Source organism: Monodelphis domestica, chromosome 3, assembly GCF_027887165.1.
Source record: "Monodelphis domestica isolate mMonDom1 chromosome 3, mMonDom1.pri, whole genome shotgun sequence".
Lineage (NCBI taxonomy): Eukaryota > Metazoa > Chordata > Mammalia > Didelphimorphia > Didelphidae > Monodelphis > Monodelphis domestica.
The window spans coordinates 442,598,629-442,623,109 of NC_077229.1; positions in this window are offsets into that span (position 1 = coordinate 442,598,629).

The following is a 24,481-nucleotide window of genomic DNA, read 5'->3' on the forward strand; positions in this document are numbered from 1 at the left end:
GTGGGAGTAAAAACACCAATGAAAAGCAACTGCTTGACTACAGGGTTGGAGGGGATAAGACTGAGGAGAGACTCTAAATGAACACTATAATGCAAATTCCAACAACAGGGAAATGGGTTCGAGTCAAGAACACATGTGATAACCAGTGGAATCATGCATCAGCTATGGGAGAGGGAAAGGTGGTATGAGGGGGGGGAGGGGAGGAAAAGAAAATGATCTTTGTTTCCAGTGAATAATGTATGGAAATGACCAAATAAAATAATGTTTAAAATTAAAAAATATATATTCTTGGCATATCCTCTTCCAAACAAGTTTAAAATTGCTTCCCAAATCATATTTTGGAGCAGAAGAGCCAACAAAAGGTAAGAATGAGACATATTTCAATTTAGGAGATTTACAGGAAAAGTATATGATATCAGGGAGTAAGCTGACATAAAGTGCTTACATAGCAGCACCAGTGGTGTGTCTTAGGGGCAGCCACAAGGCCATCACCTACTGCAGCAGCAGCTTCATGGGATCTCAGTCCAAAGCCAGTAAGGAGGTGGGACAATTGGTTAGAAAGAGATTATCTGGGACCCTTTGCTGCCACTGGGTGTAGCTGGTGCAAATTGTCAATTCAATCACCCATTCGTAATTCTGGATGGCAACTGTAGAGGGTACAGTAGCACTTCTGATTGGTCACAGGGAAGCAAGATCCCTGGTCACAGTTACAGAGTCAAGAGGAGCACTAACAGTTGTTACTGCAAAGGAGAAGGGCCTCTTCCTGGGTCAATACCAGACCACACACCAGGAGAGTAGTGACCACCTTCTCCCCAGATTGCACAATCTCAAAAGCTCCAAAAATTTGCAGACCTTCAGAATCAGCTCTGAAAACAGTAACATGAAAAATCCAGAAGCTTGGACCAGTGCCTTTCCTCGTTTTAGATGAGTAGAACCAAATATTAGCATAAAGTTTAAAGTCAAGAAATAATCTTAGAAAACAAGAAGAAAAAAGCTACCATGACCATAAAAAGCTACTAAGGTGAAAGGGAAGACCAAAACATAAATTCAGAAGATGACAACAATGTGAAAACAATTACAAAAAGCCTCAGAGAAAAATGCTAATTGGACCTAAACCCAACAAGAATTCCTGGAAAAGTGAAAGAGATAATAGGGCTAGATGAAAAATTGTGAAAAGAAATGAAAATGATGCAAGAAAATATGATGAGAGAATTAACAGCTGGGTAAAAGTAGTACAAAAATACTAAAGAAAATAACATCTTAAAAAAAAAGAATGGGTTTAATGGTAAAAGAAGCACAAAATAATTTGCCAAATGGTAAAAGAGGAATAAAAGTTCACTAAAGAAAATCATATCTAAAAATGTTTGAATCAGGCAAGTGGAAACTAAAGATTCCATGAGACATCAGGAAACAATTGAATATTGTGGAACTACAGTTGAATTAAACAAAATTTACAGCTTCTATATTATAGGAATGGAGGACTTGGAATATTATATACCAGAAAAGCAAAGGATTTATGAGTAGAACCAAGAATAGCCTACCTACCAAGATTTAGTATAATCCTTTGGGTGGAGGGGGAGAATAAATATTTAATGAAATAAAAGACCAGAACTGAAGAAAAGGTTTGACATTTAAATGCAAGACTTGATAGAAGTATAACAAGGTAAGCATGAAAGAATAATCACAAAGAACTTAGTAAAGTTAAACTGTTGACATTCTTATATGGGAAGATGACAATGTAACTTCTCAGAACTTTAACAGGGCAGTCAGAAAGAGTTTACATAGACAGAGTACATGAATGTGAGTTGATTATGTTGGGATGATCTCAAAAAAAAAGGGTGAGAAAGAGGTTGTAAGATAAGAGATGAGAGATTTTTAAATGGACAAGAAGAGATCATCTCTTGAAGGGACTTGCTGAAGGAAGAGTGGGGGAAGGGAAAGAAGAAACTGAGAGTTCTAAGGAAGGAACAGAGTCTTGGAGATTCAAGAGACAAGTCACTTCTGACTTGGGAAAGGAGAGGAGTGAGGTGGATTCCCAGAAGCTGAGAAGAAACCTATTCCCTTGGAGATTAACGGTCCTTCCTGAACCCCTGAATACCCCCAACCAAATCATTTGTGACAGCAGTTTAAAGTCCTTGGTAGGGCTGTGGATTGGGACTTTTTGAAGAGAGCCATCCACAGATCCTTTCTCTCTCTCTGTCTCTCTCTCTCTCCCTTACTTGTCCCTGGACTCCTATATTCAAGATTAGTTATTTAAGAGTAGGGACTAAAGGCACTTGGCAAGAAAGAGGGATCAAGGTTGAGAAATCTTGAACCCATAGACTTTGGAGGGTCAATTTGCTGGAGGGGGTAACTGTAGGGTTTCCCTATTTACCCATTTTCTTATTTGATACCCCTGATACCTCTTCCCTGCTTGAACCCCAATAAATCACCTGTTGTTCAAAATTTAGGTCTGGGCCAATCTCTAACATCATATTTATGGGGGTTGAAGATTTGGGGAGGGTCACACCTCTCCCCAAAGGGGGTTGACTTCTAGTTCTCAGGGATTCAAGATTGCCTGACCCAAGGAATTGACATCTTTCCTGGTAGCCTTAAGATCCTGAAAGGGACTGACAGTTGATGTTCCTGGGAGAAGCATAAGCATAAGAAATCACCTTATCTCTCAAGGCTTTTCAGAGGGGGGCATCTTGTCATTTCACCAAGGCTTTCCTCTCTAGTTTCCTGCTTTCTATCTCTCAGAAAACATTCTCTGGGCAGACATACTTCCCTTTCAAAGAGACAGGATTTGACTATCTCCCCTCAGAAGGAAGGGAGGAGGAGAAGGATCTCTTTACTCTCACAATCCTATTACCTCTTTTTCTCCATCATTATTATCTCTTTTCCTAATCCCTACATTACAAGGTATGGATTTGGAGAAAGGGAAAGGGATAGATAGATGGGGAAAATTTCCTCATATAAAAGAGGCATACAAAGAGGAATTTTTACAGGGAGGAGAAAATGGGGAGGTGGCAGGCAATGCTAGAACCTCTCTCTTATCAGAATTGGTTCAAAGAAAGAAAAATATTTGGGCATACTCATTTGGGTATAGACATCTACCTTACCCAAAAGGGAAATAGGAGGGGAAGGTCTTAAGAGATATTTTGGATGGGGATGTGTAATTTAGGAAGGAAATAAAGAGAGAATGAATGGAGGATTCCTCTCCTCTCTTACTGTGATAAGTGATAAGCCAGGTGAGTGATAAGCCAGGTACTCTCTCAACTGGAAGAATGTAACTCCAGTAAGATATTGAACGGATGAAGTGGGGGCAGGAGATAGAGTTTGTAACAGGTTGATTCAGTTGAGGTGGCAATATGCCTCCCTCAGTGGAGTTCAGGATCCCAAAGATACTTTAGCTGTCAGGCCCTTGGTGTTATTGTATGGCTTCAAATGGAAAGGAAAGATGACAGTGATCCTTTGCCAGCAGTACTGTGCCAAAGGAGATCAGAATCAAACCCCTTCTCAGTGAAGAGGGTAATGACAAACCCAGGTCTGGGTTGTCAAAGACAAAGGACAGGATTTCAGCTTGAAATTCTAATGGTGGAGGATTGAGGGGAAGAGGGTAAGTGGGTGAAGGATAGCCCTAGGGTCTACTCCCTTGCAGATTGGCTTTCAAGTCTGGAAGCTAGAGACTTCTGGGCCTTGGCCTCCTTTTCCACCAACTGCTTCTTGCCCCTACACTTATTGGATTAACTAAATTCTAGTGTTCAGTCCAAGGGACAGGTAAGGGAGAGAGATCCAAGGGAAAGGATTAGGTTGGCTCAGGCCAGAGTGAGTTCAACAAAATACCTCTTGGGAATCAGGTTGACAAATCCCAGCAGAGGTATTGAGGATCTCTGAATGGAGTCAGATCCCACCTTATAGAGAAATCTGATTGAGCACTTTTCTCATCCTCTGGAAAACACTATCTCCTCCCCTTCCCAGGCTGGAAGTACCTGTCAGTTGCTTCAGATTTCTATCCAGCTTTCAGATTGCCAGGATTCTCTTGCCCCTCCTCCACTGCTCCTCAGGCTGATCTGTTCATCTCAACCACAGGGTTTCTCTTCCTTACTTTCCAGATGATAAAAGGGAGGGCAGATTATGGGAGGAAATGATTAGAATCAAAATAGACTTTTAAAAGGGACAGTATAAACAGAGAGAAGGAAGAAGAAGAAAGAAGAAGAGAGAAGAAAGAAGAAGAAAAAGAAAGAAAGAAAGAAAGAAAGAAAGAAAGAAAGAAAGAAAGAAAGAAAGAAAGAAAGAAAGAAAGAAAGAAAGAAAGAAAGAAAGAAAGAAAGAAAGAAAGAAAGAAAGAAAGAAAGAAAGAAAGAAAGAAAGAAAGAAAGAAAGAAAGAATGGGGATAAGCTAATCCATAAAATGGAAGTGGATAGCAGAATGATTTAGAAACCAGAATCCAACAATATGTTGTTTACAGGAGACACATGGAAAGACCCACACAGAGTTAAAATAAAGGGCTGGGACATAATCTGTTATGCTTTAGCTGAAGTAAAAATGACAGAGGGTAGCAATCAGGGTCTCAGACAAAGAAAAACAGAGACCTAATTAAAAGAGATAGTGAAGAAATCTACAATTTGCTAAAAGGTATCTTAGAGATATATAGGGACAAAAAGGAATACACCTTCTTTTCAGCAGCACATGATACATTCACAAAGAGTGACCATGTACTAGGGCATAAAAACATGGCAAACAAGTGCAAAAGAGCAGAAATAATAAATGCAACCTTCTCAGATCACAATGTAATAAAAATAATTACTAAGGGTATATGGAGAGGCAAATAAAAATTAATTGGAAATTAAATAATACAATTCTCCAAAAATGGTTAAAGAACAAGTCAGGGAAACAATAATTCCATTGAAGAAAATGACAATGATGAGCACATCCTTTCAAAAATCTATGGGATGCAGCCAAAGCAATACCCAGGGAGAAATTTATATCCTTAAATTCATATATTAACAAATTAGGAAGGGTACAGGTCAATGAATTGGGCATACAAATTAAAAAACTAGAAAGTGAATGAATTAAAAATCCTCAGATGAAAACTAAATTAGAGATCCTAAAAAACAAAGGAGAAATTAATAAAATTGAAAGTCAAAGAACTATTGATTTAATAAATAAGACTAGAAGCTGGAACTGTGAAAAAACAAATAAAAAAGACAAAGTACTGGTCAATCTAATTTAAAACAAGGAAAGAAGAAAACCAAATTGATAGTATCCAAGATGAAAAGGGAGAATGCACCTCTAATGAAGAGGAAATTAAGGAAATCATTAAAATCCATTATGCCTAATTATATGGAATAAATATGGCAATCTAGGTAATATGGATGAATATTTACAAAAATATAAATTGCCAATATTAACAGAAGAAATAGAATTCTTAAATAATCCCATATCAGAAAAGGAAATTGAACAAGCCATCAAAGAACTCCCTGAGAAAAAATTCCCAGGGCCTGATGGATTCACAAATGAATTCTATCAAACATTCAAAGAACAACTAATCCCAATATTATACAAACTATTTGACAGAATAAGCAAAGAAGGAGTTCTACCAAATTCCTTTTATGACACAAATATGGTACTGATTCCAAAGCCAGGCAGGTCAAAAACAGAGAAAGAAAACTACAGACCAATCACCCTAATGAGCATAGATGCAAAATTCTTAAATAGAATACTAGCAAAAAGACTCCAGAAAGTGACGCAAGGGTTATTCATTATGACTAGGTAGGATTTATACCAGGAAATGCAAGGATGACTCAGTATTAGAAAAACCATCCACATAATTGACCATATTAACAAGCAAACTAACGATTATCTCAATGGATACAGAAAAAGCCTTTGACAAAATACAATGCCCATTCCTATTGGAAACACTAGAAAGTATAAGAATAGAAGGGAATTTCCTAAAAAGAATAAACAGTATACATCTAAAACAATCATCAAACATCATCTGCAATGGGGATAAACTAGAAGCCTTCCCAATAAGATCAGGAGTGAAACAAGGATGCCCATTATCACCTCTATTATTTAACATTGAACTAGAAAAACTAGCAGTAGCAATTAGAGAAGAAATAGAAATTGAAGGTATTAAAATAGGCAATAAGGTGACATCACTCTTTGCAGATGATATGATGGTCTACATAATACTATGTATTGTTTCCAAGACAGAAGAGTAGTAAGTGCTAGGCAATGGGGGATAAGTGACTTGCCCAGGGTCACACAGCTAGGAAGAGTGTAAGGTCAGATTTGAACCGAGGATCTCCTGTGTCTAGGTTTGACTCTATCCACTGAGCCATGTAGCTGCCCTGATCTCATACATTATTAAAATACCCAGAAATCTCAACACCTAGAGTCCATTCTTTTGATTCTGCTGCATGTTGCTTCCAGAGCTTCAGTGCTCCATGGAAAGCACAGGTTGGGATGATAGAGCCATCTGAGCTAAATTGTTAGTCATAAAATCCAGTGTATTCCCACCCACTTCACCTACGGGGACCTGCTCTAGCCATACTCCTGACTCTTCTTCACTAGGAGCCCACAGAATCATGGGTTTACCCACTGAGTCAGACAGCACTCTTATTGGCTGCTGAGTCACATCATCTTTGTAAAATGAAGGCTTCCAATGAACAGCATTACCCCATTTTCATGACCAGCTAGTACTCCAAGGTAACAGCATACATTGCCTCAACACTTTCATTTTTCAAAGTAAAAACATTTTCCTTCAGCTTTATATCATCATCTTCTTGAATTTATAAGGATAAGTTTCACACTCTTCTAATGGTTTAAGGATTCCCTATGAAGAAGGATTTTAAAACTGGGTAAAGCTGGAAGAAGGAAAGAATCCTATTTGTGGGGCCAAGTGACAGTTTCATAGACTCGGTGCTATTTTAGGTCAGATTTAGGAAAGTCGAATTGAGGCATTTTAGACATCCCTGATCATTAGGATTACCATCGCAGAGCTTCTCAATGCAGATATATGATTCTTCCAGTCAAAGAAAATTGCCTTAGATTTAGAAGGCATCTTTCTCTTCCTGTGTGGCAATAAGTCAGATGCTAACGTCTTGGCTTGCCCCAAGAAGCACTGACTGATGCAACACAACTTTGGTTTAACACACTTTGACTTGGGCTTATTAACAAGGAGTTTGATATCTCTGGTCTGTTCTAATGTGGCTGAGAAGAGACCCAGCCACTGTCAACAGATGAATCCCTGTGAACGCTCACTGCCAGTTTGTAGAAACAACCTTTCATCATGGAATTTAATTCTTTTCTTTGTGGCTGCTCTTCTTCCCATGATGCAATGGGATGCTACAAGCCAAAGTGCTGAATCCCTATTACTGTAAATTTGGTCACACATGGCTAAGTAATAATATTATAGCTCTTGGCAGCTCAACACACAAAATGGTTTTGCATTGTTATTAATGAGCCTTGAAGGGCCCCTTTTGCAAAAGTGTTATGCCCTCTTCTTCCTCCATAGAATCAAAGCCTTTTGTGAGAGCTCCTTAGATTGATACAAGATGACTATATGTGTTTTGTATTACTTACTCTGAAGCAGTAACTAAGATGGTTTTTATCTTCCCCGCACTACAGAGATATTTTTATTTTTTTATTTTTTTTAAATATATTTTATTTGATCATTTCCAAGCATTATTCGTTAAAGACATAGATCATTTTCTTTTCCTCCCCCCCACCCCCCATAGCCGACGCGTAAGTCCACTGGGCATTAGATGTTTTCTTGATTTGAACCCATTGCTTTGTTGATAGTATTTGCATTAGAGTGTTCATTTAGAGTCTCTCCTCTGTCATGTCCCCTCAACCTCTTACAGAGATATTTTTAACTCTTGCTTCTAATGGTTTCTTTGGGTGTTAGCTCTTTTGGGATTATTTATGATCAGTATTGGGGTTGTGGACAGACAGCCTATGTAGTGGACAGAGGGCTAGCTTTAGAGTCAGACCTAAATTCAAATTCTGTCAATGACTCATAAGGGCAGATAGGTGGTATAATGGATAGAGCACCAGACCTAGAATCAGGAAGACCTGAGTTCAAATATGACTTCAGGCACTTAATAGCTGTGTGACCCTGAATAAGTCACTTAACCCTATTTGTCTCGGTTTCCTTATCTGTAATATGAGCTCAAAAAGGAAATGGTGAACCACTCCAGTATCTCTGCCAAGAAAACCTCAAATGGGATAATGATAAGTCAGAAATGACTAAACAACAACATGACACATATTATATGACCATGAGCAAGTTTCTTAGACTCTCAGTCCTCCAGGACTGATTCAGTAAAAGTCAGAGGACTGAAATTCAAATCATATCTCTGACACCAATTTCCTGTATGACCATGGGCAAAGCTCTTCACCTCAATGGGACTCAGTTACCTACCTCAAAAGTGAACTTGTTGTATTAGATTGCCTTTGAGGTCCCTTACACTTCAACATCTATTATCCTTTGGAAATAAGTTACAGATGAGTGTTGGAGTTTTCTTAGTGGAGGGAATCTCTGTACTAGGAGTTTCCTATATCCATGAAATCACAGATCTTGCCTAAAAATGAGGTTACAATTAGAATATTTTATGAGAGGACTTATGGTTCAAACAAATATGCCCTTAGAGAGGTGATATAACTAGACTTGAAGTCAAGAACATGTGGGTTCAAATTCAACTTCTGATTATTGCTGTCTAAGGGCAAGCCATTTAATCTTTAAAAACCTTAGTTTCAACCTCTATAAAGCAGGATGAATAATATCTATCCTATCTACAACTGACATCACCTGTAGTATATTTTGTATTTTTAAATGTTATATAAATGTTGGTTATTTTTATAAATGTTCTAGGTTGGCAGTGTCATTCATACTGAAGCTTTGCCACTATTTGCCTTGGTAAGGGGGAGAGGCTACCCACTTTGGTTTAAAATGAGGCTATTCAAAAACTATCCATTATCTCCTAGCCAGATCTTGAGCTGGAGTTCCCTTCCTGGGACTAACAGGATATATTTCATGTGGTCACAATGCCTGTTTAAAGGCCATTTCATTGCATACACCATCTGGTGTCAGCAGCCTTAAGTGCAGCAAGTTGATTCTATCCATTAACCAGGTAGGGGTGGACTAGTCATGCCCCATGTCTTGCTTCACTGCATTTCCCTTGCTGTGGTACCATTCAAACTCGTTGGATCTTGAAGTTTATGGACTGAAACCTAATGAGAGATCATTACCAGGAAGAGAATGTTTCATTCAATGTTCTAATGCTGTTCTGATTTTAGTCATTTAATAAACACACATTTATCCACTAGGCATCTAATAAAGGCTACGCATGTTTCACTGGAGAGACAGATTCTTGCTGTTCTCTCTGTTCTCTCAGACCATCTCAGTGTAGTTTAGAATTAGATTATTCCTACCAAGTTGGAACATCTTCAGGTACAAGTCTAGCACTCATAGATGCCTTTTTCACCCAAGGACTAGGCTAGGCAATTTTGGAATATCCTTTTGTCAGTTAGCAGTTAAGTGATATAGTAGAAAAAGGACCTGCCCCCGAATCAGGAAGATCCACCTTTTTGAGTTCAAATCTAGCTTCAGACAATTACTAGCCAGGCAAATCACTTAACCCTATTTGCTTCAGTTTTCTGACCTGTAAATTGAGCTAGAGAAGGAAAAGGCAGAGCATTCTAGTATCTTTGCCAAGAAAGTCCCCAAAGGGGGTCATAAAAAGTTGGACTGACAGAAGAGTCTGGTAGCGCATTGTCAGAGGGGTGGCCACCAGAAAGGTATTACAATTTTTTGGCCACAGAATCAAAAATCATTCTCAGAATTGGAAACCATCCCAGAGGCCATCCAGTCACAACTTGTTCCTTTCTGTGACATGCCAACAAGTGGTTGTCCACTCCATGTTTGGATACTCTCAGAGAGAGTGAAACAAACTTCACTTCTACCTTCCCCTCAAAGTAACTTATTCCATTATGGGGGCAATTGTGAGCAATCCCCGCCCTTATGTCAAGTCCAAATCTTCCTTCTTATGACTCCCATCCATTGCTGACAGTTCTGCTCTCTGCTGATAGGCAATATAAGTCTAATTCACTTTCCCCAAGTATTTGAGCTAGAAGGCAGCTACATGTCCCCCATACTCTTCTCTTATCCAGGTCAAATATCCAGCAACTTGTAACACCATATACAAAAACATGGATTTACTTTATCCTACTGCATAGATTCCCCATGATGATGGAATAAGTCAGTGAGCCAACATTTATTAAACACTTATCATGTATCAGGTCCTATGCTAAGTGCTGGGGGTACAAAGAAGGAGGAAAAGTGTTCCTGACATTAATGAGCTCACATTCCAATGGGAAAACATGCAAACTATGTAAATACCAGAGATATGCAGTTTATCAAATATTTTCTTTGAACATTACAAACATACAAACTTCAGTAAAGGTCTCTTGTAACAAAATAAAAAAGTTAAGCGAAATGAAAAAATACAGTGACACATGCACACAGGTATCTAGGTGGTACCGTGGATAGAGCACCACATTGGAGTCAGGATGATGGGAGTTCAAATCTGTCTGGAGACACTAGCTGTGTGACCCTAGGCAAGTCATTTAAATCTATTTACCTCAGTTCCCTCTTCTGTAAGATGAGATGGAGAAAGAAATGGCAAATTACCCCAGGATCTTTGCCTAGAAAATCTCAAATAGAGTCACCAAGAGTCAGACACCACTGAAACAACTGAACAATAGCAATATATACACACAAATTCATATGTATGTAAATATGTTTATATGTACACATATTAGTTACTATGTAGTGTATATATATTACATTTTATGTAATTTTTATATTTGACATTTTAAATATATGATATTACTTTACATTTACTACATATATATGTCTATATTGCTATTGCTATATAAGGCAGTATCAGTGGGAGGACAGAGTGGGGAAGGTTTCCTGGAGAAGATGAGAAATGAGGTGAGATCTGAAAGAATCCAAAGAAGCAAGGAGGCAGAAGGGAGGTGGGATAATGTTCCAGCCAATGAAACACCACAGAGCACAGGGATGGAGCATTATAATCAAGGAACACTAAAAAAAGGACAATAAAAAAGAGTAACACTAGTAACACTAGTAAGGTAGTAGGAGCCAGGCTATAAAAGGTTTTAAAAGCCAAATATAGGTTAACTGCTTACATAGCCCACCCTTAGTTCTAGTTCTGAATATTGATTCCATTCCAGCTCCTACCGATTTCCTACTTATTCTTGTATCCTTTGAAAGATAAATCAACTACCAAATAATAAGCCTCTTTGGTTTGATTAAAGGTTTGCTCAAAAAATGATTATTTGTACTCAATTCAATTTGTGGTCCACTAAATGCCTACAGTTTGATACTACTGGGGGCTTACCAGTTTAGTCTCTACTGAAGTCTTTCTATTTGGTAATTAAGTAGAAGGTTCCATGAAACCAAAGGACAGGATGCTCAATGAATAGGCAATTATATTTTTATAGGAATCCTAATTAAGGGTTTGTATATATGAGTATTTGTGTATACGTTTGATTTTTTGCAACATCTGTGTAAACTTAATGTGAAAAAACAAGGGATTAGAAGTTTTAAAGAAAAAGAGAGAAAGCACTTCTATCCTGCACACAACCAGGATATTTAAATAGCTTTTGAATTCATAGCAGAGGGAGTGAAAACCATCATTAGGAAATGAATTATTCCAATATCCACAGGATATGAAAGCTACCCAGGTGGAGTGTTGAAGGACTAATGGTACTTAAAATTTAGAGAGGAAATCTATTAATATTCCAGAAAGTACCTTTCATATGCTTCATTTTTCTTATTATTTTTGTCTATTTTCCTCTTTCCATCAGCATTTCTAGAGATTAAATGATTTGGGTTGGAAAAGGCATGTCAGAATCCTGGCTCACAAAATTATATCTCTTATTTGAACATCTTTAATCTTGAATGAACCCACAAAGGAAGAAATGAAGCCAAAGATCTTGTCCCCTAGCTGGTAAAGAATCATTTCAAGACCTAAGCTTAAAAGTCCATTTCAACAGGACCTTAGGATAAGCTTCTTTTTCTTTAAACCCTTATCTTCCATCTTGAAATCAATACTAAGTTTTGGTTCCAAGGCAGAAGAGCAGTAAGGGCTAGGCAATAGGAGTTAAGTGACTTGTCCAGGGTCACACAGCAAGTTTCTGAAGCCAAATTTGAACCTAGAACCTCCTGTCTCTAGGCCTGGCTCTCTAAAGAGTCACCTAGCTGCCCTTGATAATCTGCTTCTAAGAGTATAGCTTAGGAAGGGACAGTCACTGAAGTTTTGACTTGTGCCTAACCTAAATTTGAACATCTCCCAAACTTATGTATGAGCACTCAGGGCAATGGAATCTTGTGGATTAAGCTAAAATATCCTCAAAGTTCACTGTGCAGCTTTCTGAGATCCTACAACTTGATTTTTCATCAACAAATGATAATACTTCTAGAATTCGCTGAGAAATCTGGAGCAATGAGCTCTCTGAAGATACCAGATTCTATCTCCAGTTGGAGCAAGTCCTCAGGGAATCTCTACCTTTGTAATAAGGTGACTCTGGAAAGTCACAGAAGGTGGTGAGGTCCAAAAAGGGAGTGGGTAAAGCTTTTACCTATTTCAAATAGATATAATCAAGGACTGCCAGTTCTCCACTTATGAGGTGGGAGCTGTTAGACGTGTTGAGGTACAAGAAACAGCTGACAGAAAATGAAAGCAATATGGTAAGATCTGTGTGCGTGCCATTTTGAGCATGCAAAAAAAAGTTTTCCAGGATGGTGAAGAGGACAGACAGTATATGTAAAGGGTCAAATAGGAGAATGACAAAATGGTTATCACTACGTTTACTGCAGGGAAGCTCATAGACTTGAAATGGAAGAGACATTAGATATTATAAGCTATAGGTTTAGAGCTGAAAGAGACCTTAAAGGTCACCTGACTCAACAATTTCATTTTACAGATGAAGAAACTGAGCCTTAGAAAGTGGACATGATTTAACCTTGGTCATATACGTAGTAAATCTCAATCAAGTGTAAGGATCAAAACAGGCTATCTGTCGCCTAGTAAGTAAGCATTATCTCTACTATCCTTTACTACCTGCCTCTCCAAGGGGACTGGATCTAGAAGCTGGCTTAGAATAGCAGTTTGCAGAATATAAGCAATTGATTCTAGGCACAGTTATTCCAGGGGATTTCTCCTTGTTTCTAATTTGTCTGTCCTTAACCAGGAGAATGAGCTCTGCATGAATCCTCTAGGGAAAGGACCAAGGTCTCTGCCTGAGAAGCTTGCAACTAACTTCCTTTAGGTTTCCACATATAAATGTTAGTGCTATTTCAGGGAAGAGGGTAGCACCCGGGAGGTTTATAGAAGATTGAAAAATGGCTAATACAAAGAGATCATAATATTAGGAAGAGGGGTCTCAACTATCAATATTGCTTTATATAAATGTGTTTATTATAGAACTGCAAGGGACCTTTGTTGTTATTTGGTTTCAGACTGAATTTATTCTGATCTGGGAAGTGTGGGAGAGAGAGAGAGAGAGAGAGAAGAAGAAGAAGAAGAAGAAGAAGAAGAAGAGAAAGAGAGAGAGAGAGAGAGAGAGAGAGAGAGAGAGAGAGAGAGAGAGAGAGAGAGAGAGAGAGAGAGAAGGAGAGAGTGAGAAGGAGAGAGAGAGAGACAGAGAGAGACAGAGAGAGAGACAGAGAGAGAGATAGATAGATAGAGAGAGAGAGAGAGAGAGAGAGAGAGAGAGAGAGAGAGAGAGAGAGAGAGAGAGAGGTCATTTCAGAGTCTTTATGACCTCATTTGGGGTTTTCTTGGCAAAGATACTAGAGTGTTTTACCATTTCCGTCTCCAGCTCATTTTACAGATGAAGAATTGAGGCAAATAGGATTAAGTGACAGAGCTAGTGAGTGTCTCAGGACAGATTTGAACTCACGAAAATGAGTCTTCTTGATTACAAACCAACTGCTCTATCCACAGTGCCGTCTAGCTGCCCAGAAGCAATTTTAGAGTATATCAATGCCCTCATTTTACAAATGAGGAAAATGAGGCCCTGAGAGAGTAAGTGACTTGCCCATGGTCACAAAGCTAAGAAGTGGGATGTGACTGCAGGTCTTGCTAACTCCAAGGCTGGGACTCTACATGCACACATGGGTACATGTATACATACCTTCTTTAGCAAGGAATCTTATTTCACTAGTATTCACAAATGGATGGTGGCACTCCGTTACAATGATCTATATAATAGCAATCATATTCTTATGTACGTTATTAGAAAGCTCATAGCATCATGAAATAAATCCCAGAGATCAGAGTTTCACTGGGTTTGCCACATTTCTGTTTCGGGGCAAGATACTTCACCTCTCAGTGCCCCCGGCTAACTACAAAAATTACAGAATTGCCTATCTGTATCAGCGAAGGGAGTTGTCACACTGAAAGTTCTATTAAACCTATGGGATAAGTCCAGTCTAAGAGCAAAGAAACAAGCAAGTATCTATACAGTGCTTTTATTTTTTATTTTTAATTTCTACAAAAAAGTCATTTTACTCATGATGAAGCACAGGGAAATTGTGATTCATTTATGATCATGTTGTTTTTCAGTCATTTCAGTCATTTCCTACCCTTCATGACCCTATCTGGGATTTTGGAGTTTATGATCATAGAACTTATGAATTGTCAGGGGTGGAATTTTAATTCTGGTTTTCCTGATCACTGACCATTATTTTTATCTTTGCATATCCAGAGGACATACATCAAATGAAACAATGGCCTAATGTGGGAGAAACAATGAAAACCTTAAAGTGCTATGTAAATGAGAGCTATTGTTATAATCACATGATATTTCCATATTTCTGTTTGTAATATTTCATTAGTCAGCCTTACCAAGGAGTAAATAGTGCTGGATAGTGATGCCAGCTGGTTCAGGCAGAAATCTAACACCAGTATCTCACCTCTTAATCTCTTAAGGAATTTGTAAGTGTGTGTGTGTGTGTGTGTGTGTGTGTGTGTGTGTGTGTGTGTGTGTGTGCGTGACAGAGACAGAGAGTGGGGGGGCAGAGAAAGGGAGAGGGAGAAGGAAGGGAATGAGAGAGAGGGAGAGAGACACAGAGACAAGGAGAAAGAAAGAAATCAAGACAGAGAGAGGAGAGGGAGAGGAAGAGGTAGAGGAATAGGGACAAGGGGGGGAGAGAGAGAGAGAGAGAGAGAGAGAGAGAGAGAGAGAGAGAGAGAGAGAGAGAGAGAGAGAGAGAGAGAGAGAGAGAGAGAGAGAGAGAGAGAGAGAGAGAGAGAGAGAACAAGAGAGAATATTACAGTCTCCCCCTGGAACTTCCTTTGGCACCTCCATCTACCATGCCAGGCTCATTCTCCAGTTGATGAATTTCTCATAAGCCTCCAATTTGGAGAGGGGCCCAGGCTGGTCAGCTTTCATGGCTCACTCCTGGCTGTGCTTCTGACTCTCCAGATTACAGCACCATGCCTCCACAGAGGCACCTTCATCCTTTCAACATGCCCTCCCCACTCCCTTTTTATCTCCCTTTGGCAAACTGTCTTACCTTATTAAAATGTAAATTCCCTAAAGACAGGAATTGACATTCTCTTCGCTTTTATTTGAGTCCCAGCACTTAGTACAGTGCCTGGCACAAAGTAGGTGCTTAGCAAATATTTTTTCCCTTACTTTCTTTCTCTTTCCCCTCTTCTTTTTATCCTTTTCCCTTTTTCTCCTCCTCCTCCTCTCTCACCTTCAAGGGGTCTGTTTTTATTTCCTGAGTTTCTATTTCTTAAGATTTTCTTTACATTAACGTTCATCTTGTCTTTTTAAATATAATATACATGGTTAGTCATTTAATTGCTAGACTCTGAGTGTCACTGTCCAAATGCCAAAAGGTGAGGATTCATGGATAAGCATTCATGGTAGGGGAATAAATCTATTTTTCAATTTCTGTATATTTTGCCATATATTGTCTGGAGGCTCAGAGCTATAGAAAGAGAAGTGTTAATTTACCTCTTTCTAGAACAGAGGTTATTAACCTCTCCCTGTGTGCCATGGATCCCTTTGGCAGTCAAGTGAAGCAGATGGATCGCTTCTCAAAATGTATTAATACATAAAATAAAAAATAAAGGGTTGCAAAGGAAGTCAATTATATTAAAATATATTTATACATGTGTATATGCACATATATAGAAATAATTATATAATCCTATAAATAATATAATATTGTAATAAATAAGCATAAAATTATATATGTATAATTTTTTTTACCAACAAATTCATAGGCTCTCACATTAAGGGGATAAATGAGCAAGTCAGCAGCTTGTCTGGGGTGAGGAAGGGTACCACTTTCCTTCTCACTCTTTCCCACTGCTGGACCTGAAAGGAAAATCCTTTTCCTGAGGGGAGGAACCATGGAAGCCGAGAGAGAGAATGCAATTCCTAAAGGGAAGAGCTGAAATAGGGGCCTGAAAGGAGTTTCTCTACTCAATTAAGACAAAGTGATAAGCATTATTCATTAGCCCAGCATGGCAATATATCATCCTCTTAGGGTTTGAAATAGCAAGCATCCCATTACAGAATCCTAGAAATTCTAGTTTGAAATAGCAGACATCCCAATCTGGAAGAACTGGAAAAGCATAGAGATCATCTTGCCTGAAACAAGAAGAAAAAAGATTAAAATAGGTTTTGATTACATAGAAGTAACTGGGGTTAAATGAGAATTTAAATTTAAATTCTTCTTCATTGATTTTTAATACTAGGCTAGACATCCCACCAAGAAATCCATGCTCTCTCTTTCATCTATGCTTTTCATGATCCTTTTTCTACTATAGGTCTCAGCTCAGAGACAAGACCTTTCCAATCTTCTATCCCTCCTCCTACACTCCCCCATTCCTGGACTCTTTTTCTCCTCAAAATTTCCTAGAGAAACTTGTCTGGGTCCTCTTTTGCCCCTATCACCCATTCCCTTGTATCCTACTTATATGTGTGTATCATGTTCCTCAGTAGAAGGGAAACTACTTGAGACTGAGTATTTGGCCAAAGAACCTTGAATGTTTAAAAATATCTTCCTCCCTTCCCCACTTCACTCAGCTTTTCAATAAAAACTTTCCTTCCTCTCCATCTAGACCAGCTAAGAGAGAAATCTTAAAGGCAGGAAACTGTGGTTCTGTTCTATGACATAAAGTATGCCATATGCCAGGGTATGACCCTGGGCAAGTTATTTAGCCTTCAGTTCTCCAGAAAATGATCCAGGGCTACAGTAGAGCTGCTGATCTGCTTCAGGGGAGGAAATTTCCACATTTTGAATTACTCATATAGAGGAAAAAACCTCACAGATCTAGAACCAAAGAAAAAGCATCATTATAAAGTGAATTACCACTAATTGAACAGTGAAAAACTGGGAACATAACAATGGAACATTTGTAAGTCTCCATCTAAGTCCCTTAGCCATGCCCCAACTGCCCCATCATTGCCATCTTGCCAAAGACACTGGGCTCCTAGAGACCAGATCTGATTTTGGGGCTGGTACAAAAGTGTACATATTCTTTTTGGGACATTTCTCCAACCCAGGTATACAGACATGCACTGGTGCACACACACACACACACACACACACACATACACACACACACGCACACACACACATTCAGTCATTCAGTAAGTGCTAGGAATCTAATGGAGGTAGGGGAAAAGAGAAAATCTGACTGACAGGACCCATAATAAACAGCTCCTTCTCTTCAGAAGATATTTAATCTGCTGCATAGACTGCAGCATAGATAGCTGAAATATTGTTGTTTTCAACATTAAAAATATTAAAGCTTATCTTTTCAGCTAAGTTCTCATTTGAAAACATTACAGAATGACTGTACCATTAGGCTACAAGGCAGCTCAGCATTGCATCATCACTCCCAATTGTGGAAAAATACTTCAAGGCTAAAAGCCGCATTCTCTTTCCAGTCTAGATTCTTTCATTGAATTTTCCCTGGCTGTGATCCCTAGGCAACTCTGGCCCTTAGCAAAACTGGAAAAATTAGGGTGAAGTGTGCCTACTGAGTCTTATCAAACTCTTTCTTATATTCTACTCCAAAAATTTTCCCTTTAGGTAATTCATCCCCTTCAGACTCCCAGGGATCTTGATTTGTCCCATGGTCTTCCACTTTGGTGCCCATCTGAGCTCCAGATTCTTCCCAATTCTTAATGGAGTGGTACAATACAAAGAAGATGTAGAGTCCAAGGCTCTGCGTTCAGATCCTGATTCTATTACTTTGAGCAAGTGACCACTTCTTTTGTGCTGTTTCCCCAAATACAAAAATGAGATGGTTGAACTAGATAGCCTTGAACATCCCTTCTCACGGAAAATCCATAGACATATCTTCTGAACCTTCCATCCAAATATTCTTATCCTGTGTTCCCACTAATGAACTGGCCAGCAAATATATTTGACTGTTATGTTATAGATTATGTTGTTTTATATGTTATGTTATGAATGGCTGATCATAAGATCATAGAGCTAGAGTTAGAAGGGACCATGAAGGTTTTCTAGTATAATCTTTCCATTTTTACAGGTAAAGAACCTATGGCCCAGAATCAGGTATTTCCAGATTCTCTAAAGTTTTTAATTAAAGAGAATTAGAAAAAATTTAAATCTCTACTGATAAAGTATAGTATATAGCAAGTGGATTGATTGATTCCTAGGTAACATTTTCATTTGAATGGCAATATCTTATCTCCTAGAAGAAAGTAATATGGTGGAAGGACTGTGGGGAGATGCTTTAAACTAAAGAATCACAGACCCACTCATTTCTCAACTCTTGGAAGCAAGGCTTCTATTAACTGAGCATTGGCTCTTGAGAATGAATCATTTAGGTATCCTTCCCGATCATGCAGCCTTGGTCAGCCTTTAGATATGAGCATTCTACAACACTACAGTGGGAACTTTTCAGCATAAAATTGGGAAACCTGAAATATAGCAGTTGTGAGAAATTATTGTGCCCCAGAGGATAAGTTGGACCAGAATTTGGAAGAGTAGTCTCTCATTCTACAATCAGAGGGGATTTGGTCCTGGATCCATGATGGGGTGATCTAGACTGATGTGGAATGACCCTTAAAGATCTGATTGATATTCTGATAACTCCTTCTTTAAGAACCAGGCAGGAGCAGTGTCTTGAAAAATGGGACCCAGGTGAGATACTTAGCAGACCAGAATACAGTACAAAGGGCAGAGATGGAAATAAGATTTTAGCTCTATTTGAATTTGGTGGGGGCACTTTTTCCCAACTGTGATATCTTTGAGGAACCAATTGGAACATTCCTTTCCATCAAATGACTTACAGTTTAATGTGCCCATAACTATATCTGGGATCCCATTATTAACAAATTCCTACCTGTTTTCCTGTTTGAAAACTCAGGAGCCATCTGTTTGGAGATAATGTAAATTTTCCATCATCTGGGTTTTTTCCATCTGAGGAGGCAACATACTTTACATAGGTCACGTTTAGTTGTCTCACAGCCCAAGGAAATACTCGAAATTAAGTACTGTCTATAGTGTTTCTGACCTTAGCCTATAATTGTCTAAAGCTTCTCCTAAGCATACCAGTAACTTTCCACTTTACCCTAGCCTAGAATTCTCCTCCTCAGCCTGGCTGTCCTTTCTGCACTAGTCAGGAAATGCAAAAATGATAGCAAAACCCAGATCCAGAGCAGTTTTTCATATTTACACTTCTCGGACTTCAGCCCAGTTTTCGGTACCACTCTTTAATCCTATGCCCTTTAGAGCAATCACCAGGGAAGATCTTTCATAAGTACCTATAATATGGCCATTACTAGTCTTGACTTCAGAGGGACCAGGAGAGAAGTGGTCATCTATAGGTCCTGAAGGAGGCATACTTGCTGGTTTTGCTTGTTTCAGAGGAAATTGCTATGGGGTGTGGGAGGAAGGAACTTTGGAAAGTGACAGCAATAATCAAAGTATATATTAAAATGAAAAATTGTAATAAAATACAGCATGACAGATATTCTTTTTCAGGAACTATCCCTGAACTATTTCCTGAATTATATATATTATCTCAGGGGTAGGAGGCAAAGGCCAGGGTAAAAACATTAAACATTTTCCCTGTAACATCCATCACAGCCTTTAACCTAAAAGCTTTGCTAGAATTGTTTTCCTTTATGGGAATGTACATTTTAAATTACTCTATAGATGATAAGATGCTTTTCTTGTCTCTCCCTTTTGATGGATGATGATGGTTTTCAGATTCCTTTATTCAATCATGCAACCAATAAACATTTATCAAGGAATACTATATGCCAAGAACTGTGCTAAGTCTTAGAAATAGAAAAACAGGCGATATGCAGTCCCTGCCCTCATGGAGCTTACAATCTAATGACAAGAATATAGGTCATGGGGGGGGGGGCAGCTGGGTGGCTCAGTGGATTGAGAGCCAGACCTAGAGACAGGAGGTCCTAGGTTCAAATCTGCCCTCAGACACTTCCCAGCTGTGTGACCCTGGGCAAGTCACTTGACCCCCATTACCTAGCCCTTACCACTCGTCTGCCTTGGAGCCAATATACAGTATTGACTCCAAGACAGAAGGTAAGGGTTTTTTAAAAAAAAAAAAAGAATATAGGTCATGTGCTAGAGAAGACCAATCAATAGACTGTAGTAGAATTAGAGAATATTCAGAGACTGAGGAAGAGCTTTTTTTTTTTAACCTTTACCTTCATCTTAGAATCATTATTAAGTAGTTTTTGGTTCTAAGGCAGAAGAGAAGGACTAGGCAATGGGGGTTAAATATCTTGCCCAGGGGCATACAGTTAGGTAGTGTCTAAGGCCAAATTTGAACCTGGTATTTCTCGTCTCCAGATCTGACTGTCAGTCCATGGAACCACCTAGCTGCCTCCTTTAAGGACCATTTAGAATCCAGCTCCTGCAGTAAGGCTTATGCTGTATCAGTAGAAAGAAACCTGAAATCATAAAAAATGTATAGCAAGAGCTATGTGACCTTGTATAGTTCCTTACCTCTTTGACCCTCAGTTTCTTTATCTATATGTATACAGTACATGCTTTGGGACTACTTTCAGACTCCTAATCACCCAGGCAATAAACATTGAGTAAGTACATACTATATGCCAGGCACTTTGCTAAGTGCTGGGGATCCAAAGAAAGGCAAAAGATAGTCCCGGCTCTTAAGGAGCTCACAGTCTAATGGGAGAAACAGAGAGCAAACAATAATGCACAAATTATATATAGGACAAGTGGGAAATAATCAGCAGAGGGAAGGCACTAGCATTAAGGGGAATTGGGAAAGATTTCCCATAAAAGGTGGGATTCTAGCTGACATTTGAAGGAATTCATTTTTTAAGGAAGCCCCCTGCGATGTTACCAAGTTTCCATCTATTCAACTAGGTTGTTCACATTTCATTAAAAACCTTTGATTGAGTCATTCATTGGAAATGTTCTTTCCCAAAGAAGGTATGAGGGCTAGGATATCTTGCCATTTATTTTAAGGGAGCGTGGGTCATTTGACTTATTCAATTATGCTTCCCCTTTCTCTGAGAGGTAAAAAGTAAATAATAGTGATCCTGCCTTTGTCATAGGGTTTTTGAGAGAATCAAATGAAATACCCTATGTGAAAGTCATTGAAAAGTCATGCAAATGTAGGATGTCATGTGTGTTATTTTACAGATCGATCACTTGAGCTGGCATTTATGTATGCTAGACACCGGGAATAGTAATATAAAGAATGAAGCAATCCCTACTCTTAAAGAGTTTATATTCTACCAAATATATGATTATACAATGAATAAATATAATAAAAATGAATATAAGGCAGTTAAATATAAGATAGTACAGGAAGAATTATGGCAACTAGGTGGTAACAATGGAGAAAGTTCTGAACCTGGAGTCAAGAAGACTTCCTGAATTAAAATCTGATCTCAGACACTAGCAGCATGATCCTGGACAAGCTACTTAATCTTGTTTGCCTTAGTCTCTTCACCTGTGAAATGAGCTGGAGAAGGAAATGGAAAACCACTCTAGAGTTTTTGCCAAGAAAACCCAAATGGGGTGAGTCAGACATGATTGAGAACAACTAAACAACAACAGTCCATAATATGCTTCATGCAACCACACTAATGCAGAGAGCTAGAGAATATCCTCATTAATACTGTATCTCTTTCTGACATATAGGGAAACTGAGTCCCAAAGCTACTAAGAGTCTCACCCAAGAATATATAGCTTATTAAATGGAAAAGCTGGGACTATAATTCAGGTCTTCTAATACTCAATCCAGATCTCTTCTAGCAAAGTATAATGGCAAGAGTGTTGGACTTAGGATCAGGAGACTCTTGAATTCCAGTTCTGATACTTAGTAGTATATGACTGTAGGGAAGTCAATAAACATTTTCTGACTCTCAGTTTCTTTATCTGTAAAACATACTTTTTCACAGATGATTATTTGTTTGCTTCAAACACATACCCTCCTTACCTCTGCTTCTTAGAATCTCTTGCTTTCTTTCAGATTCAGCTCAAATGAGACCTACTTGAGGCTTTTCCTGATTCCTCCCAATTGTTAAGGACTCCCCTAATATATTATGTTTACTCTGATTCTGTCTACCTGGCAGGGTTGTAATGAAGAAAACGCTTTGTAAATCCACACTGATAGAGAATTGTGAGTGGTTAGTTTATAATAGTTTGTAGACGTTTTGAGGATCTTTCAAAGTGGACAGAGTCTAAAAAAGGAAGCTGACATTTTCAAAACTTTTGACATTAGATATAAATTGCTGGCAGAATTGGCAGCAGAATACAAAAGAGTATGTGCATGTTTTCAGTGCTTTGGGGGGCAAAATGTAGTCCTAGAAAGAAACTTATAATGTAATTCAGCAAATGATCAGTTGTGTTGATGAGCAAGTGTGATGGGGAATGAATGGCCCTCTGGCAATGTGTCTGTGCATGTACACAGTGAGCTGGACAACAGTGAGTCAGGATGGATACACTATGGAGCTCAGATTATCTTTCCTGGTACTCAGGTCATCATTGTGTACCTCTAGGGATGATGAGTAAATGAATGAATGAATGAATGGCATTCTTCAGCTTTGGAACACTTTAGCAGCAAGAGATCAGATAAGCAAGAGGTGATTCTTGCTGCTTTGTCTAATTCATGAGACTTCCAAGATCCCCAAGTCCAGATGCAGAAATAAGCCCCAGAAAGAGACTTGCTTACAAGTCAGAATTCAAACCCAAGTCCTCTGACTCCAAACTAAAACCTTTCTTATTATATGCCATACAACTTCTGTGGGCCACAAAGTCTACTTTAACCCCTCAGAACTCACATTCGGGTACTTACTAGTCAAGTAACCTCTCTGGCAAGGTATTTCACCTCTTTAAAGCTCAGTTTCCCTCTCTATGCTTTTTTTTCTGTTGTTTCATTGATGTCTTATTCTTCATTACCTCATTTGGGGGTTTCTTGGCAAAGATATTGGAGTGGTTTGCCATTTCCTTCTCCAGCCCATTTTATAGATAAGGAAACTGAGGCAAACAAGGTTAAGTTACTTGCCCACAGTCATGCAGCTAGTAAGTGTTTGAGGCCAGATTTGAACTCAGGAAACTGGATGAGTCTTCCTGACTCCAAGTCCAGTGCTCTATCCACTGTGCCACTTCTCTACATTTACTCTCTATCTGAAGTTTTCCTCAGAGGGGTACACCCTTTATCATGATTGCAATCCATCCATAAATTAGTAGATGATTGTAGAGAATCACTGTGGCCAAAAGTTTCTTCATCCTATGGCCAAGCTGCTGTTGAGATTCTCTTAACTGAGTAAGATGATCCTCAGATAACAGATAGGCAGTAAATTAACCCAATATAGACCTCCAAGTACATTATTAGCTGAATACTCTCACCTTCCTGCTAAGGAATAAGACTTTCCCTAACCTTTGAGAACATAGTGATGCATGAGAAGGGAATATTAATGGAGGCCCTCCCCTCTCCCCCTATTCTCCCAAAATCTTCCTCTTTCTTTCCATGGTACTCCAAGACCCTTTCAGACATTCAAGGTTTCATCATATTTCCCCTTTCTCTTATTAAAGCCTGCTCTTTCTCAAGGATCTGATAAATTAGTTTACACTAAGATATAGTAATTGGAATGAAAAAGATTATAAAAAGTCCTCTATCCACAGTGCTACTTTGCTATCCATCATGAAGATTAGAGAACCTCGAAGCACTTCCCAGTTCTGAATTTCTTATCCTCTCTTTTCAAATGTCTCTGTTTCCTCTTCCATAAAGTGAGGACAAATACTATCTTTAGCATCTAATGAAGAGGATTGTTGTGTAACTCAAATGAGATGTATGTAAACCTCAAATTTGGGTAGCTAAATAGTGCGGTGGATAGAGTATGTGGCCTGGAGTCAGGAAGATTCATCTTCCTAAATTCAAATCTGGCTTTAGATAC